The sequence below is a fragment of the Eurosta solidaginis genome, chromosome 2 (assembly GCF_040869045.1).
Source record: "Eurosta solidaginis isolate ZX-2024a chromosome 2, ASM4086904v1, whole genome shotgun sequence".
Classification (NCBI taxonomy): domain Eukaryota; kingdom Metazoa; phylum Arthropoda; class Insecta; order Diptera; family Tephritidae; genus Eurosta; species Eurosta solidaginis.
In genome coordinates this window covers 165,656,020-165,677,360 of record NC_090320.1, presented here as the reverse complement: position 1 = coordinate 165,677,360, position 21,341 = coordinate 165,656,020, and the positions used below count along the sequence as shown (strand labels likewise).

Here is a 21,341-nt window from a genome sequence, read left to right as displayed (position 1 = left end):
CCCATGAGTAACACCTATCCATATTCAACCAGAATGATATTTTTATTTGCTTATGCAATTTTACGATCAATCCCCAATAAATTAGGAGGAGTTATAGCATTAATTATATCAATTGCAATTTTAGCAATTCTTCCATTTTATAACTTAAGACATTTTCGAGGAATTCAATTTTATCCTATTAATAAAATTTTATTTTGAATTATAATTATTACAGTAATTTTATTAACATGAATAGGAGCACGACCAGTAGAAACTCCTTATATTATTGTAGGTCAAATTTTAACAAATTTTTACTTTTTATATTATATTATAAATCCCATAATTAATAAATGATGAGGTAATTTAATCTAATAGTTAATGAGCTTGAATAAGCATATGTTTTGAAAACATAGTATAGAAAAATACTTACTATTAACTTTGCTTAACAAAATTAATTATATAAAATTTAATAACAATAATTTAAACCCAATAAAAAATAATAAATAATTTAAAGAAATAGGTAAAAAACATTTTCAAGCTAAATATATTAATTTATCATAACGAAAACGAGACAAAGTACCACGAACTCAAATAAATATAAAAGAAATAAATATTAATTTTAAATAAAACACAAAATTAAATAAATCACAACCTAAAAAAATAACTCTAAATAATATTCTTATAAATAAAATTCTAGAATATTCAGCTATAAAAATTAATGCAAATCCACCTCTTCTCTATTCAACATTAAACCCAGAAACTAACTCAGATTCACCTTCAGCAAAATCAAAAGGTGTTCGATTAGTTTCAGCTAAACAAATACAAAATCAAATAAAACTAAGAGGTAAAAAAATCAATAAAATTCATAAATATTTTTGATAATAAAAAAATTTAAAAATATTATATCTTCCAATTAAAAAAACAAAAGACAATAAAATTAAAACTATTCTAACTTCATAAGAAATCCCCCTAATAAAGCATAATTAGAATTTGATGATCAACCAGCAATTATGATTCTATAAACACCTAGTCTAGTGCAACTTAAAAAAAATAATAATCCTAAATTAAAAGAAAATAATTTTACAAACAAAGGTATACAAAATCAAACAACTAAAGGAAGAAATAAAGAAAAAATTGGAGAAAAATAATAAGAAATATAATTAGATAATAAAGGATAAGTTTGTTCTTTAGTAAATAATTTAATTGCATCACAAAAAGGCTGAGGAATTCCTAATAAACAGCCTTATTTGGACCTTTCCGAATTTGAATATATCCTAATACTTTACGCTCCAAAAGAGTCAAAAAAGCAACTTTCACTAAAACACAAACAATCAAAATTAATGAAACATTTAAAGTCAAAAATAATTCAAAAATAAACAAGTACTGTTCGTAATTAAAAATTACATCTATAAATTCTACATTTAATGCACTAATCTGCCAAAATAGTTCTTGAAATTTATGCTTATATCTCTTGAGATATCTTTGGATTTACAAGAACACTTTCTATACCACACTTGCTTCTGGTACCCAATGCAGAAAAACCAGTTACTTTGATTATAATATATTTATTGAGATGTTTACTCGAACGCAGTTAAAAAGCAAGTCACTTCGATTTCATTTGAACAAGTTGAAATTATGTACAAAGAACATAGGATAATAAAAAACAGTGTTGCATGAATATGGTCGTTGTGTATAAGTGTGCCGTGCAATATATTTCAACACGCCTCCTCAACGGTCATATTCGTGCATTAAAATTCAATTAATACACAAATAATTTAGCTTAAACCTAACAATTTAGTAAATTTATCGTGACTAGGTCTAGCCAAATTCTTAGTTAATATATCTGCTACCATGTTACTACTGCAACAATATTTTAATTCAATTTCGCCGCCTCTATAAGCATTTCTAACACAATGATACTTGATGTCAATATGTTTACTCCTTGAATGATATACCGGGTTCTTAACAAGATTCATGGCGCTTAAGTTGTCAGCATTCACTGCGATCGCTTTCGGACATTGAAGGTTCATTTCATTCAGTAGCTGCTTTAGATAAATTGCCTCCTTTGCTGCAGCTGTTAAAGCCATATACTCCGCTTCGGTACTACTCAATGCTATTGTTGCCTGTTTTTTCGATCCATACGAAAATACGCAACCGGCGAAGAAAAATGCGTAACCAGTATAAGATTTTCGATCGCTGCCATATGCTCTGAATGTGGATCGTTGTTACGTTGAGCAAGTTTACATACTGAGTGTAAAATATCAGGTCATGTACATATGGCTAAGTACATCAATGACCCAACTAACGACTGATATTTTGTTTGATCAGCCTTCTGACACTCACTTTTGTCACAATTATCTTGATGCCCTGCATCTAATGGAACTGAATTTGGCCTGCAATCATTCATTCCATATTCGCTCAACAATTTACGTATATGTGATTTTTGTCCAATACATATAGGCCCTGTTTCCCCATCACGATCTATTTTCATACTCAAAAAATGTTGTACAGGTCCTTTGTCGACTACCTCGACTTCATCGGAAATACTTTTCTTTATTTGTTGCATCTGTTTATATTCAGAGCACGCTATCAACAAATCATCTACATAGATTGCTATTATGCTGACATTACCATCACTGTGTTTTACATACACAGAAGGTTCACTCTCACATGCTTTGAAACCTATCTTCTTTAAAATACTGTCAATCTTAATATTCCATTGTCGCCCTGACTGTTTAACGCCATACAAAGCTTTCTTTAACTTTAAATAATGATTTGGGAAACGTTTATCTACGAACATCTCTGGCTGGTACATATATATTTCGTCACACAACTCACTGTTCAAGTACGCGGTTGATACATCCATTTGGTGTAGATGTAACCCAAATTCAGCCGCTATTGCAAAAATCATTCTTATTGTGCTATATCGTACCACCGGAGAAAATGTCTCATTATAATTTACGCCATAAGTTTGAGAACAACCTTTCGCAACTAATCTTGCTTTGAAACGCTCTACATGGCCATTTTTATCTTTCATCAAAGTAAATACCCATTTGCTACGTACCGTCTTTTGGCCCTTAGGTAATTCCGAAATTTGCCACGTATCATTTTTTAACAATGATTCATATTAATTTTGCATAGCTCTATACCATTCATTACTGTATTTACTTGCCATAGCTTCTTGTACTGTATCAGGTATCTGAATGCCTTCATACTTCATTATGTTCAAATAATTATATACTTTTTTTGGTCTACCTCTTGATCCGCTACGATAAAGACTTGGTCTACCACGGCCTCTCTTTACATTTTCCACAGTATGTGCTTCTTCTTCTTCAGCTGACTCGGCTGATTCAAATTCATTTTCGCTGTTTACTGTCGATGCTGCTTGTTGCATTTCATCTTCGTCTGTATTTACATTCGTATTTACATATTTATCGACACTGTTATGCTGTATGACCACTTCAAGTACCTGTGTACCATCATGTACACCATCAGCTGTATTTTTAGCTGAACAATAATCATTACGTGGTATTGACGTCATACTTTCAACAAAGAACACATCTCTGCTGACAATCAATCGCCTAGCTTCACTATCATACAACCGATATGCCTTCGATGTATCAGAGTAACCCACAAATATGTACTCTTTTCCCTTTGCTTTGAACTTATTATTTTGTCGCTTATCTAATGCAATTGCAACTGAACCAAAAATACGTAAATGAGATACCGTCGGCTTATGATTATGCCATACTTCAAATGGGGTTTGCGTATATAACGCCCTTGTTGGTGACCGGTTTCGTAAATAAGCTGCAGTATTCACAGCCTCTGCCCATAACGATTCACTTACACCTGAACTCAGCAACATACATCTTGCCATTTCGATAAGAGTTCGGTTAAACCGCTCTGCCACACCATTCTGCTGGGGTGTGTAGGGCACGGTAAGCTGTCTCACTATACCATTATCTTTTAAATATTTGTCAAAAGCATTATTAATAAATTCTGTACCATTATCGCTACGCAGAATCTTAAGTTTTTTACCAGTCTGGCACTCAGCCATAAGCTTAAATTCTTTAAACTTTTCAAATACTTCATCTTTTGTTTGTAAAAAATAAACAAATACATATCGCGACTTGTCGTCAATGAAAGTCAACACATATTTTGCGCCACCAATTGATTCATTTCACATACATCTGTATGTACTAAACCCAAAACATCTACTGCTCTGTTTTCAGCATTGCTATATGGTTTCTGTGTACACTTGCTTTGCATACATACCGTACAAATCATATCTTTTGGTATGCTCGCATTCAGTCCCCGCACCATTTGTATGTCGTTCAAATATTTTATGCTAGCAAAATTGAGATGGCCATAACGAGAATGACATTTATTTGCCTCTTCAACAGATTTCCTTGCAAAAAACAGTGTGTTTTTATTTGCTTCAAATATAGACAAATCACTGACCTTATTTGCACGTAAAATTGTGCCTCCGTGCTTGTTCTTGATTGTTGCCGCGTTTCCGTAAAATTCCACGCTGTACCCACTGTTGACTGCCCTTGAAACTGATACAAAGTTGCATTGCAACCCTTGCACATACAATACGTTCACTAGTGTTACGTCAAACTTGTTGGATTTCAACCGCACAACTCCTCTGCCTGTAGCCAACATCTTGTTGTCTCCAGCTAGCATGATTTCTTCTTCATATTTCTCAAATTCGACGAACATATTTCGATTACAACATAAATGTGATGAGGCGCCACTGTCAACGCACCAAACGTCTGCATTTAATACGTTTTCATTTACTGTTGCAAATAATCCGTTCTTGTTATTGTAGTTGTCGCCTTTCTGATGATTTTGTTGGTTGTTGTTTCTCTCTGCACTCGGCTGCAAAGTGGCCTTTATTGCCGCAACTGAAACATTTTGAATTTTGACGCTTGTTTCTTTGATTGTTTTTGTTGTTGTTTGATGTACCCGACCGTGTGTTTACCTGTTCATTTTTTGCTGTATATTTCGCACATGTATTTTCGCGCACCATAAATGCTTGTGCGTTGCCTTCTGCATTTTCAGACTTCGTACACTTGCGTCGCTCGCCTTCTTCAATTAGCTTAATCTTTACAGCACTTAGCTTTGGAAGATCATATCTTGATTCCAATGCTACCACCAAAGTTTCGAAAGATTTTGGTAAACTTGCGAGTAGCATTATCACTAAGAACTCATCTTGAAGCGATACGTAATTTCTCCAAGCTTCTCTGCCACTGACACAAAGTTACACACATATTGTTGCACGCACTCACCATCGGTCATACGCATTCCAAGTAAGCGTTTGAATAGCGTTAATTTTCGTATTGGCCCTTTTGGTCTGTGCACATCGCGTAGGGTATTCCATGATTCGTTTGCCGTCGTACAAATTTTGATGTGGTTTATCTGCATGACGCCAATGCTTAAAATAATTGTAGCAGATGCTTTTTCATCTTTAGCTTTTCATGCTAAAACTTCTTTATTGTCGCCATTTTCCGCAGGCTCTGGACAAGCTTCACTACCAGAAGTTACTGCCCACAATTCTTGGTGTATTAGTACACTCTTGAGCTGGATGCTCCACGAGTCATAATTGAACTCATCCAATTTCGCAATATTGAACAGAGACGAACTCATCGTTGCTATACACATTTATTGTATACGTATATATTGCGTCTCACCAACTATCTCGAACTTGTTATTTTCTAGGTACCAAGGAATTTGCACCTGGTCCCATAACCTCTTGAAATTTATGCTTATATCTCTTGAGATATCTTTGGATTTACAAGAACACTTTCTATACCACACTTGCTTCTGGTACCCAATGAAGAAAAACAAGTTACTTTGATTATAATATATTTATTGAGATGTTTACTCGAACGCAGTTAAAAAGCAAGTCACTCCGATTTCATTTGAACAAGTTGAAATTATGTACAAAGAACATAGAATAATAAAAAACAGTGTTGCATGAATATGGTCGTTGTATATAAGTGAGCCGTGCAATATATTTCAACAAAAAGAAAATAATTTTACAAACAAAGGTATACAAAATCAAACAACTAAAGAAAGAAATAAAGAAAAAATTGGAGAAAAATAATAAGAAATATAATTAGATAATAAAGGATAAGTTTGTTCTTTAGTAAATAATTTAATTGCATCACAAAAAGGCTGAGGAATTCCTAATAAACCAACCTTATTTGGACCTTTCCGAATTTGAATATATCCTAATACTTTACGATCCAAAAGAGTCAAAAAAGCAACTCTCACTTAAACACAAACAATCAAAATTAATGAACCAATTAAAGTCAAAAATAAACAAGTACTATTTGTAATTAAAAATTACATCTATAAATTCTAAATTTAATGCACTAATCTGCCAAAATAATTAATCAAATTATATTAATAAAATTCACATAAATAAAATATAATTATTTTAATAACTGGTCCTTTCGTACTAAGATATTATAATATATATTGTAACGTAGCGTTACAATAACGCAAATCCTCCCTGTATTTCCTTATTCACTTAAACCTGAACCTCCCTGTACTTATTTTTCTATAGCATAGCTACCTGAACCTCCCTGTACCTATTTTTCCATAGCATAACCAACAACCACTTGTACTTATTCTTTTATAGCATAGTCAACAACCACTAAATAGCAAACCAATGAAAATCACAATAATGGTGTGTTGACTTCTCAACCAGTTTGCTGCACCACCCATATAAACATCGAATTTGCATTTTTGCAATTCAGTCCTCGCAGGTGAGCCAGCGGGAGTGGATGTCTTTTTTAAGACATACTTTTCCCTCCTACTAGTTGGCTGAGTGGAAGGGGCGCCGTCATGGCACGGGTCACCCTTCACTTAGGTAAGGACGACGTGGAGGATGCCTTGTGCTACTTTGCCCCCCGCGCCCTCCTAGGTGTTGAGTGGCCCGACGCCTTCATGGCCATTTAACCCCTTCCCCTCAGTTCTAGCTTAGGCTGGCTGAGTGGAAGGGGCGCTGTCATGGCGCGGGTGACCCTTCACTTGGGTAAGGACGACGGGGAGGATGCCTTGTGCTACTTTGCCCCCCGCGCCCTCCTAGGTGTTGTGCGGCCCGATGCCTAAATGACCATTCCACCCCTTCCTTTCAGCACTGGTTCCGGCCGTGAGCCGATGCGTGCGCACAGGGGCTACCGCTGTGCCGTTAAGGTGCACTTCCCCTCCGCCCACGGGTCGACCCACGGTGTATCGGCTGGTACAACCCCGCCCCCCTTACGCACCTTCTACTAGTGTGCAAGTAGGGAGACGGGGGTGTCCAGCGGTGAAACCAGCACTAACGAGTCCTCGCAGTCTCTTCCCCAGGTGACCGACCGGCCTACTATCGATTCTGCCGAAGACTGCCGAAGACTGCCGACCAATCCGATACCTTCAACCGACACCGCCCGGAACGAGCCGCCGCTGCCCAGCAAACACCATCGCTAGCCTACTTCCCCTCTCTCCCCGGCCCTGGTTTGCGCTCCGTAGCCCACCGCCGCTGCCGTCGCATCGTCGCCCCTCTGGTGCCGCCGCTGCTTCCATCCCGCCGGTGTTACGCCGACCATTGGCCGTCCGCCATACTACTGCCGTGCCCATCCCGCTTTGCTGGTGCCGCCGCTGCCCCACTAACCGTCGGCCGTTCGCCATCCTACCGCCATTAAGCCGCTGCATCCGTCACGCCGCTGCTACGACAACCGTTGGCCGTCCGCCATCTTACCGCCGTTAAGCCGCTGCATCCGTCCCGCCGCTGCTACGACGACCGTTGGTGGTTCGCCGCCCTACCGCCGTTAAGCTGCTGCATCCGTCACGCCGCTGCCACGACGACCGTTGGCCGCTTGCCATCCTACCGCCGTTAAGCCGCTGCTTCTATCAAGCCGCTGCTTCCGTACCGCATTACGAGTCCGTCCGTTACCCGACCGTTCAACCGCCCTACCGAACCCGCTCTACTCCAACGACCGTTAGCCGCCGCTCCACCCCTTCGCCATCTTGCGACGGAAAGCTGCTGTCCGCCTAATATCTCCAGCCGTGTGTGCGTGTGTTCTTAACACATAAATATCCTGTATTTATTCAGTAGGGGTTTGTGGGACCTTTACTCGACTCTGGATTGACTGAGCGTTACCCCAGCCTTAGACAAAACCCACCTCATGATATTAAAGATAGAAACCAACCTTGCTCACACTGAACTCAGATCATGTAAGAATTTAAAACTCGAACAGACTTATCATTTAAGCAACTACACCTAAAATTGTATCTTAATCCAACATCGAGGTCGCAAACTATTTTTATCAATAAGAACTCTCCAAAAAAATTACGCTGTTATCCCTAAATTAACTTGCTCTTTTAATCATTAATAATGGATCAATAAATCATAAACAAATGATGGAAATTAGTTAAAAATTAATTAAATTTTAATATCACCCCAATAAAATAATTTTAAAAATTAAAATAAAATAAATCCAAAAAATTGAAATTTATAAAATTATAAAGATTTATAGGGTCTTCTCGTCTTTTAACAAAATTTTAGCTTTTTTACTAAAATATAAAATTCTATAATAAATTTTTATGAAACAGATTATACTTCATCCAACCATTCATACAAGCCTTCAATTAAAAGACTAATGATTATGCTACCTTTGCACAGTTAAATTACTGCGGCCATTAAAAAATTCATTGGCAGGCTAGACTTTAAAATTAACTCAAAAAGACATGTTTTTGTTAAACAGGCGAGTAATATATTTGCCGAGTTCTTTATATAAACTTTTCATTCAAAATTACTTATATAAACACATATACTAATTTAATCATTATTTCTTTTCAAATAAAATTACAAAAAAATTTTTTATAAAAAATTGAAATATAAATAAATAATATTTAAATAAAATAATTTTTAACAAAATTAATAATAATTGCTAATTCTAAGCATATGTTTTTTTTAATTAATTTATTTCATTTATAACAATTTATTTTAAAGCTTATCCCTTAAAATATTATAATTTATAAATTCATTTATTAACAAAATAAATAAATAAAACAAAAATTACTAAATTAAATTTATTTCTAAAAAAACTAGATATATTTATAAACGAATAACATTTCATTTCTAATAATTTATTCAAAATAATTTTAATACATTAAATTTAATAAATTATTAACTCTTATAAAATCGAGATCAATATTTTTATTATTAATTATTTAATAAACCCTGATACACAAGACACAAAAAATAAATTTTTCTTATAAAATAAAAATTTTTCAAATTATTTCAATAATCTTTCACAATACAAATAAACTATAATTAAATTTATTTTTTCATTAAAAATTACTAAAACACTAATTTTTATAATTACTTTTAATATAAATTAAATTAATAATATTAATAAATAAATCATAAATAAATAAATATTAAATTCAATTTATATTGATTTGCACAAAAATCTTTTCAATGTAAATGAAATACTTTACTTAATAAGCTTTAAATTGTCATTCTAGATATACCTTCCGATACATCTACTATGTTACGACTTATCTTATTTTAGAATAAGAGCGACGGGCGATATGTACATATTTTAGAGCTAAAGTCAAATTTTTTATCTTTAAAATTTTACTACCAAATCTAATTTCATTAAACATTTAAAATTTAAATTCATATAAATAATTTTATTGTAACCCATTTCTACTTAAATATAAGCTACACCTTGATCTGATATAAATTAAAATACTAATTATTGAAAATTATTATTCTAATAAAATATTCTAATAACGACGGTATATAAACTGAAAACTAATTTAAGTGAGCTACATCGTGGAATATCAATTACAGAACAGATTCCTCTGAATAGACTAAAATACCGCCAAATTTTTCAAGTTTCAAGAACATAACTAATACTACTTTAATGAAAATAACTACATTTTTTATAATAGGGTATCTAATCCTAGTTTAATAATAAAATTTATAAGACTAAATAAAATTTAATTTAAAAACTATTATAAATTTAAAAATTCACTTAATAAATTTATATATATATATATATATTTTAATATATATCTTTCATCGAAAAATTTTTATTTGTACTATTTGTATAACCGCGGATGATGGCACAAATTTAACCAATACTAAATAAAATTACTAATTCCAATTTTAATTGATTAATAAAATTAATTACTGAGAATAAAATTTAAATTATCAATTATTAAAATAAATAATAACACACACAAAAATTTACATATAAAATAAATTTATAACAAAAACAAAATCTAAAATAAAACTTTATATTAAAAAATAATATTTATAAAAAATACAAAAATAATTAATAAATATTAAAAACAAATAATAAAAATAATTAATTAAAATTATAAAAATAAAAATTACGAAAATGATCAATAATTCTAAAATGTTTAATATTACAAAGAATTAATTAATTATTTTTAATTAAATAATTTAATATAATAATTTACTTCCCAAAATTCTACATAAATTAATTTTATATAATATAAATTATAAAAATAATAAATGTCACGAAATTTTAACTTCAAATAAATAATTGATTTCTAAGTGATTACATTCAATAAAATAATTAAAATAAAATCAATAAATAAATTAAAAATAATAAATAATTAATTTATAATCAGTTAATAAATAATTAATAGAAATTACGAAAATGATCAATAATTCTAAAATTTTTAATATTGCAAAAATTTATAATCAACCCTTAATTATTAATTAATTATTAAATAAAATTAAAAATAATCAATAATTCTAAAATTTTTAATAAAAATCAATTTCATAATAAAATATAAAATGAAAATGATCAATAATTCAAAATCTAAAAAAAATTATTTTTTTTAACAAAATAAAATAATTTAATTGTAAATTTTAAACATTTATATATATATCTTTTATAAATAACTATATTTAATAATTAAACTAAAATTTTTTTTTTATTATTAATCATTTTCAAATAAACCGTCTAATATAGTAATTAACTTCCCGTAAAAATGTTTTCCATAGATTCATTTTATAATAAAAATGTAACTATAAGAAAATGATCAATAATTCTAAAATTTTAATAAAATAAATAATTAATAATCAACCCCTAATTAATTATTAATTAATTATTAAATAAAATTAAAAATAATCAAATATTTTAAAATTTTTAATAAAATAAATAATTAATAATTAACCCCTAATTAATTATAAATTATTAAATAAAATTAAAAATAATTAATAATTATAAAATTTTTAATAAAAATCAATTTCATAATAAAATATAAAATGAAAATGATCAATAATTCAAAATCTAAAAAAATTATTTTTTTAACAAAATAAAATAATTTAATTGTAAATCTTAAAAATGTATATATATTATTAATGAATAACTATATTTAATAATTAAAGTTAAATTTCTATTTTTTTATTATTAATTATTTTCAAATTAATAATCTAATATACTTAATTTCCCACCAAAAATTTGCCATAATACATTTAATAATAAAAATGTAAACTATAAGAAAATATTTAATAATTCTAAACTTTTAATAAAAAAAATAATTAATAATCCACTCCTAATTAATTATTAAATAAAATTAAAAATGACCAATAATTCTAAAATTTTTAATAAAAATCAATTTCATAATAAAATATAAAATGAAAATTATCAATAATTCAAAATCTAAAAAAATTATTTTTTTTAACAAAATAAAATAATTTAATTGCAAATTTTATAAATCTATATATAATATGGCGGCCACCGTGGTGTGATGGTAGCGTGCTCCGCCTATCACACCGTATGCCCTGGGTTCAACTCCCGGGCAAAGCAACATCAAAATTTTAGAAATAAGGTTTTTCAATTAGAAGAAAATTTTTCTAAGGTCGCCCCTCGGCAGAGACTGGCAAGCGCTCCGGGTGTATTTCTGCCATGAAAAGCTCTAAGTGAAAACTCATCTGCCTTGCAGATGCCGTGCGGAGTCGGCATAAAACATGTAGGTCCCGTCCGGCCAATTTGTAGGTAAAATCAGGAGGAGCACGACGCAAATTGGAAGAGAAGCTCGGCCTTAGATCTCTTCGGAGGTTATCGCGCCTTACATTCATTTTTCTTTATTTATATATAATATTAATAAATAACTATATTTAATAATTAAAGTTATATTTTTATTTTTTTATTATTATTAATCATTTTAAAATAAATAGTCTTATATAGTACTTAACTTCCCGTAAAAATTTTTTCCATAGATTCATTTTATAATAAAAATGTAACTATAAGAAAATGATCAATAATTCTAAAATTTTAATAAAAATCAATTTCATAATAAAATATAAAATGAAAATTATCAATAATTCAAAATCTAAAAAAATTATTTTTTTTAACAAAATAAAATAATTTAATTGCAAATTTTGTAAATCTATATATAATATTAATAAATAACTATACATATTTAATAATTAAAGTTAAATTTTTATTTTTCTATTATTATTAATCATTTTCAAATAAATAGTCTAATATAGTACTTAAATTCCCGTAAAAATTTTTTCCATAGATTCATTTTATAAATAAAATTTAACTATAAGAAAATGATCAATAATTCTAAGATTTTAATAAAATAAATAATTAATAATCAACCCCTAATTAATTATTAATTAATTATTAAATAAAATAAAAAATGATCAATAATTCTAAAATTTTTAATAAAAATCAATTTCATAATAAAATATAAGATGAAAATGATCAATAATTAAAAATCTAAAATTCTTTTTATAATAAAATAAAATAATTTAATTTTAAATTTTAAAAATTTATATATAATACTAATAAATAATAAAATATAGTATATAAAAATTACATTAAATAATCAATAAAAATCAAACAAAATTTATAAGAAAAATTTTTAAATTTTTAAATTTATTATAAAAATTTTAAATACTAAATTTTATAATTTAAAAAACAAATGATTTAAAAATTTTTAACAAAATTTCAATTTTTTGCAATATTAAAAATTTTAGAATTATTGATCATTTTCGTAATTTTTTTTTATTGCAAAAAATTTCGACATTTTTAAAAAAATGTTTAAAATTTTGTTACTAATCAATTCTTTTATACTAAGATCGACACTTTCCATCTTATAATTTTATATACATGACATTTTATTTAAAAATTATATTTTTTTTGTTATACTTAAGGGATATACTATAGAGATCAATAAATATCTATATATATACAAATATTTAATGTATTAATAGATGCATATTAATCTTGTCCAAAAAAAACCCTAAAATTCAGAATAGAGATTAGTTTTGTAAAATTTGATTATTATTATTATAATCTATTATTAGGAATTTTTATAAATTAAAATATTAAAAATAAATAAACGATATACATCTATATATCTATATTAAAGTTGTGATTTTAACTCTCATACCTATATATATTAGAATTTTTTATTATTTAAATAAAAAAAAATCAGTAATTTTTCAAAAACTAATTTTAATTATTTGATATATTACATATTTAAAATGAATTTTACATAATTTTTTTTTGAACTCTTGGTATAAAAAAAGCCCATTTATTTTATAATGAATTTTAATCTGTAATTTTAAAAAAGATAATTTTACATTCTAAAAAATACAATAGAAATCCGTCTATTTTAACTTAATGAATTGCCTGAAAAAAGGGTTATCTTGATAGGATAAATAATGTAATTGTATTACATTCATTATATTTAATAGAATTAAACTATTTCTAAAAGTATCAAAAACTTTTGTGCATCTTACACTAAAATATAAAAAGATAAGCTAATAAAGCTACTGGGTTCATACCCCATTTATAAAGGTTATAAATCCTTTTCTTTTTAATTTTTAATAATTCTGCAAAAATTATATTCTTTTCAATATTATTAATAAGAACAATAATTACAATTTCATCAAATTCTTGATTAAGAGCTTGAATAGGTTTAGAAATTAATTTATTATCTTTTATTCCCCTAATAATAGATAATAACAATAATAATCTAGTATCTACAGAAGCTTCTTTAAAATATTTTTTAATTCAAACAATTGCATCAGCAATTTTATTATTTTGTATTATTATGATATACATAGATACTTTATTAATACAAAACAATTATTTATTTAGTAAATGAATTTTAATTTCTTCTTTATTATTAAAAAGAGGCACAGCTCCTTTACATTTTTAATTTCCAACAGTTATAGAGGGATTATCATGAGATAATAATTTAATTTTAATAACATGACAAAAAATTGCCCCTATAATATTAATTTCTTATTTAATTAATATTAATTTTATAAATGTTGTTATTATTATATCAATTATTATTGGTTCCTTAGGGGGATTAAATAAAAATCTCATTACGAAAATTAATAGCTTTTTCATCAATTATTCATTTAGGATGAATATTAGCAACAATACAAATTAATGAGATATTATGAATTACATATTTCTGATTTTATTCATTTTTATTATTTAGTGTAATTTTTCTATTCAAAAATTTTGAAATTTATTATATAAATCAATTATTCAATTCATATTTTAATTTAAAAATTTTAAAATTTTTTTTACTATTAAATCTATTATCTTTAGGAGGATTACCTCCATTTATTGGATTCTTACCAAAATGATTAGTAATTCAACATTGAATTATAAATAATCAATATTTATTGGTAACAATTATAGTAGCAATATCATTAATTACACTATTTTTCTAATTTATAATGTAATTGTTACATCTCATGCTTTTGTAATAATTTTCTTTATAGTCATACCAATTATAATTGGTGGGTTTGGAAATTGACTAGTACCCCTTATACTAGGAGCCCTTGATATAGCATTTCCTCGAATAAATAACATAAGTTTTTGATTATTACCTCCATCCCTTACATTATTACTGATTAGCAGTATAGTACAAACCGGGACTGGAACAGGTTGAACAGTTTACCCTCCTCTTTCATCTACTATTGCACATAGAGGAGCATCTGTTGATTTAGCTATTTTTTCTTTACATTTAGCTGGAATCTCTTCTATTTTAGGAGCAGTAAATTTTATTACTACTGTTATTAATATACGATCAACAGGTATTACATTTGATCGAATACCCCTATTTGTATGAGCAGTAATATTAACTGCTCTTTTACTTATTTTATCTTTACAAGTTCTAGAAGGAGCTATCACTATATTATTAACAGATCGAAATTTAAATACATCATTTTTTGATCCAGCAGGTGGTGGAGATCCTATTTTATATCAACATTTATTTTGATTTTTTGGTCATCCAGAAATTTATATTTTAATTTTACCTGGATTTGGAATAATTTCTCATATTATTAGACAAGAATCGAGAAAAAAAGAAACCTTTGGTTCTTTAGGGATAATTTATGCTATAATAGCAATTGGATTATTAGGTTTTATTGTATGAGCTCATCATATATTTAAAGTAGGAATAGATGTTGATACACGAGCTTATTTCACTTCAGCAACTATAATTATTGCTGTCCCTACAGGTATTAAAATTTTTAGTTGACTAGCAACATTGCATGGAACTCAATTAATATATTCTCCAACAATATTATGATCTTTAGGATTTGTATTCTTATTTACTGTTGGAGGATTAACAGGAGTAGTATTAGCTAATTCATCAATTGATATTATTTTACATGACACTTATTATGTAGATGCTCATTTCCACTATGTGTTATTAATATGAGCAGTTTTTGCTATTATAGCTGGACTTATCTATTGATACTCTTTATTTACAGGATTAACTTTATATCCTATTTGATTAAAAACTCAATTTTTAATTATATTTTTAGGTGTAAATTTAACATTTTTCCCTCAACATTTTCTAGGTTTAGCAGGAATACCGCGACGATACTCAGATTATACAGATGCTTATACTACATGAAATATCACTTCTACAATTGGTTCATCTATTTCATTAATAGGAATCTTATTATTTTTATTTATTATTTGAGAAAGTATAATTTCTAAACGAATTGTTTTATATCCTATACAATTTAGATCTTCAATTGAATGATTCCAAAATTCTCCTCCAGCAGAACATAGATATTCTGAATTACCTTTATTAATTAATTTCTAATATGGCAGATTAGTGCAATGGATTTAAGCTTCATATATAAAGGTTTTACTTTTATTAGAAATTAAATGACAACATGAGCCACTTTTAGACTTCTAAGATAGTGCATCACGTTTAATGGAACAATTAACTTTTTTTCATGATCATACATTAATAATTCTAGTTATAATTACAACATTAGTTAGTTGTTTAATATTTATATTATTATTTAATAAATATATAAATCGAAATTTATTACATGGACAAACCATTGAAATAATTTGAACAATTCTTCCAACAATTATATTATTATTTATTGCTTTCCCATCACTTCGATTATTATATTTATTAGATGAAATTAATGAACCATCAATAACATTAAAAACTATTGGGCATCAATGATATTGAAAATATGAATATTCAGATTTTATAAATATTGAAATTGACTCATATATAATTCCAACAAATGAAATAATTAATAATAATTTTCGATTATTAGATGTAGATAATCGAGTAATTTTACCTATAAATTCACAAATTCGAATTTTAGTTTCAGCAGCAGATGTTATTCATTCATGAACAATTCCTGCTCTTGGTGTAAAAATTGATGGAACACCAGGACGACTAAACCAAACTAATTATATAATTAAACGTCCTGGATTATTCTTTGGACAATGTTCTGGAATTTGTGGAACTAATCATAGTTTTATACCTATTGTAATTGAAAGAATTTCTGTAAAAAATATTATTGAATGAATTAATAATAATTCATCATTAGATGACTGAAAGCAAGTATTGGTCTCTTAAACCACTTAATAGTAAATTAGCAATTACTTCTAATGAATTTAATAATAAAATTATTTTATAATAAAAATAAACTAAAATTATTAATAAATTTTAATATTTTTTAATTCCACAAATAGCTCCTATTAGATGATTAATATTATTTTTTGTATTTTCAATTACATTTATTATATTTAGAATTATTAATTATTATTCATCAATTAATCAAACATCTAAATCTAATTATTTAAAAAATAAAATAATTAATTCATTCAACTGAAAATGATAACTAATTTATTTTCTGTATTTGATACTTCATCAATAATTTTAAATTTATCATTAAATTGATTAAGTTCATTTATAGGACTATTAATTATTCCATCAATTTATTGATTAATTCCTTCTCGATGAAATATTATATGAAATTTTATCTTAACATCTTTACATAAAGAATTCAAAACTTTATTAGGACCAAAAGTTATTCAGGATCCACTTTTATTTTTATTTCATTATTTTCAATAATTTTATTAAATAATTTTATAGGATTATTCCCATATATTTTTACGAGAACTAAACATTTAATTTTTACATTAACAATAGCATTACCTTTATGAATATGTTTTATAATTTATGGATCAATCAATAATACTCAACATATATTTACTCATTTAGTTCCTCAAGGAACACCTAAAATTCTAATACCATTTATAGTTTGCATTGAAACTATTAGTAATATTATTCGACCAATAACTTTAGCAGTACGATTAACTGCTAATATAATTGCTGGTCATTTATTATTAACTTTACTAGGTAATACAGGACCTTCTATTAATAATATAATTATATTATTATTATTAATTAGTCAAATTGCATTATTAATACTTGAATCTGCAGTTGCAATTATTCAATCTTATGTATTTACAGTATTAATAACTTTATATTCTAGAGAAATCAATTAATTTATTTTATAAAATGAAAACAGATGCAAATCATCCATTTCATTTAGTAGATTTTAGCCCTTGACCTTTAACAGGAGCTATCGGAGCAATAATTTCAATATCAGGACTAGTAAAATGATTTCATCAATATGATATTTCATTATTTTTATTGGGTAATATTATTACAATTCTAACTGTTTATCAATGATGACGAGATATCTCACGAGAAGGAACATTCCAGGGACTTCACACATTACCTGTAACACTAGGATACGATGAGGAATAATTTTATTTATTTTATCAGAAATTTTATTTTTTTTATAATTTTTTTGAGCTTTTTTTCATAGAAGCTTAGCCCCATCAATTGAATTAGGTATTTCATGACCACCTATAGGAATTAAACCTTTTAACCCTTTCCAAATTCCTCTATTAAATACTATTATTTTATTAACATCAGGAGTAAAAATTACATGAGCTCACCATAGATTAATAGAAAATAATTATTCACAAACCACACAAGGGTTATTTTTTACAATTTTATTAGGAATTTAATTTAGAACCCTCCAAGCTTATGAATATATGGAAGCCCCATTTACAATTGCAGATTCTATTTATGGGTCTACATTTTTTATAGCTACAGGATTCCATGGTATTCATGTATTAATCGGAACAACTTTTTTATTAATTTGTTTAATTCGCCACTTAAATTATCATTTTTCAAAAAATCATCATTTCGGATTTGAAGCAGCTGCCTGATATTGACATTTTGTAAATATTGAATGATTACTATTATATATCTTTATTGATGAGGAAATTAATAATTTATTAATTAATATCTATATAATATAATTAAATTAATAAATCTATGTAATATAATTGTATATTTGACTTCCAATCATAAAAACTACTAACAACAGTAGTATAGATAATTTATTTAATCTTGACAATAATAATATTAATTATAATTATTACTACAATCATCATAATTATTGCATCTTTTTTTTTCCAAAAAAAACCTTAAGAGATCGAGAAAAATGTTCACCATTCGAATGCGGATTTGTCCCTAAATCATCCTCACGATTACCTTTTTCTTTACGATTCTTTTTAATTACCATTATTTTCTTAATTTTTGATGCAGAAATTGCATTAATTTTACCTATAATTATAATTATTAAATTATCAAATATTTTTATATGAACTATTACTTCAATCAAATTTATTTTTATTTTAATTATTGGACTCTATCATGAACGAAACCAAGGAATATTAAACTGATCAAAATAATTATATAATAAATAGGGTTGTAGTTAAAAATAACATTTGATTTGCATTCAAAAAATATTGATTGTTCAATCTACCTTGAATAATGAAGCAATTTTATTGCATTTAGTTTCGACCTAACCTTAGGTAATATTTATACCCTTATTCAAAATAATTAATTGAAGCCAAAAAGAGGCTTATCATTGTTAATGATAAAAATGAGATCATAAACTCTAATTAAAGAAGTAAGATGATCAAGAAAAAGCTGCTAACTTTTATCTCTTAATGGTTTAATTCCATTTATACTTCTATAATTTATATAGTTTAATAAAAACATTACATTTTCATTGTAAAATTAAAAAAATTTTTTTTATAAATTAATTACTATTATTACTATAATTTATTCACTACATATATACAAATATAAATTTATATATATATTTATATATATATATTCAAAAATTTGTTTAATTACCCTAACAATTTCAATGTTATACTCTAAATTTAAGCTATTTGAATAAAATAATAATAATACAATTATCAATATAATAATTCATAAAATAAATAATGTTAAATAAATGTTTAAATTACTAATATGGAAAACAAAAAATAATTGAGAATATTTAATTAAATTATTATATAAATTTTGTCTACCCAAAAATTCAGATCAACCTTGATCAAAAGATTTATAAACTATATTCCCCAATACTAAAGGATAATTAATTAATCCATAAGTAGAAATATAAGGTATAAATCATATTGATCCAAAATAATTAATAATTAAATAATTATTTAAAGATTTATTAAAATAAAATAAAGAAACATTAGAAATTATATATCCCAATAACCCTCCTAAAATACAAATAAATAATGTTAAAAATTTTATATAAAAAGGTAAACAAATTATATAAGGAGTAACAAATAATAATCATCTTAATATTCTACCCCCTAAAATTCTTATAATTACTAATCCTATTATACCTCGAAGCATATTCACCCCTCATCATTTAATATATTTAAACACCCACAACTTAATTCACCAACTATTGAATAATAAATTAAACGAAATGAATAACATACAGTTAAACCAGTTGAAAAAAAATTCAAAAAATATCTAAAAAAATTAATATAATTTATTTCTATAATTATATCCTTAGAATAAAACCCAGCTAAAAAAGGTATTCCACATAAAGCCAAATTTGCAATATTAAAACAAGTTGAAGTAAAAGGTATAAAACCGCTTAAACCCCCCATCAAACGAATATCTTGAGAATTATTCATATTATGAATAATAGCACCTGCACACATAAATAATAATGCTTTAAATAAAGCATGAGTTAATAAATGAAAAAAAAAAATAATTTTCTAAAACCTATTGATAAAATACTTATTATTAAACCCAAGTGACTTAAAGTAGATAATGCAATAATTTTTTTTAAATCAAATTCAAAATTGGCACCTAATCCAGCTATAAATATAGTTAATCCAGATAATAATAATAAAATACATCTTAATAAAGAACCCGATAATGAAATATTAAACCGAATTAATAAATATACCCCAGCAGTTACAAGAGTTGAAGAGTGTACTAAAGCAGAAACAGGAGTAGGAGCAGCTATTGCTGCAGGTAATCAAGAAGAAAAAGGAATTTGACCTCTTTTAGTTATAGCTGCTAATATAATTAATAATATTTCAACATTCATCTCAAAATCATTTTTTATAAATTCTAAATAAAAAATAAATCTTCAACTCCCATAATTTAATATTCAAGAAATAGCTAATAAAAAAGCAACATCACCAACACGATTTAATAATACTGTTAATATACCAGCATTATAAGATTTCAGATTTTGAAAATAAATTACTAAACTTCTAATCCATCTCATCCATCTCTAATCAAATTAGGAGAAATAATTAATAACATCATTGATATAATAAACATAAAAACTAATATAATAAAACGATTAATATTTAACTCACTTAATATATACTCTTTTCTATAATAAATAACAAAAGAAGAAATCATTAATACAAAATATATAAATAATAATCTTATTCAATCAAATAAAAAAGTTATAACAATTCTAGAAGAATTTAATCTAATAATTTCTCACTCCAAAAAATAAATTAAATCTTTTAATAAAAAATTTAAACTTATAAAAAAAAATAAAAATCTAAAATTAATTAATAATAAAAATCCAATATTACAAATAGATAATTTTTTCACAATTTAAAATGATTAAATCATATCATTGACATCACAAATCA

At 26.8% G+C, this 21,341-nt stretch overlaps 1 protein-coding gene and 1 pseudogene across 4 annotated transcripts in view; both read right to left on the bottom strand.

Annotated features, from left to right (window-relative positions):
• ninaC (STKc_myosinIII_N_like and MYSc_Myo21 domain-containing protein ninaC) overlaps positions 1-21,341 on the bottom strand; it is a 2,219,740-nt gene that overhangs the window by 923,864 nt on the left and 1,274,535 nt on the right. The gene's annotated exons all lie outside the window — the stretch shown is intronic.
• On the bottom strand, positions 20,002-21,234 carry LOC137239950 (NADH-ubiquinone oxidoreductase chain 5-like; annotated as a pseudogene).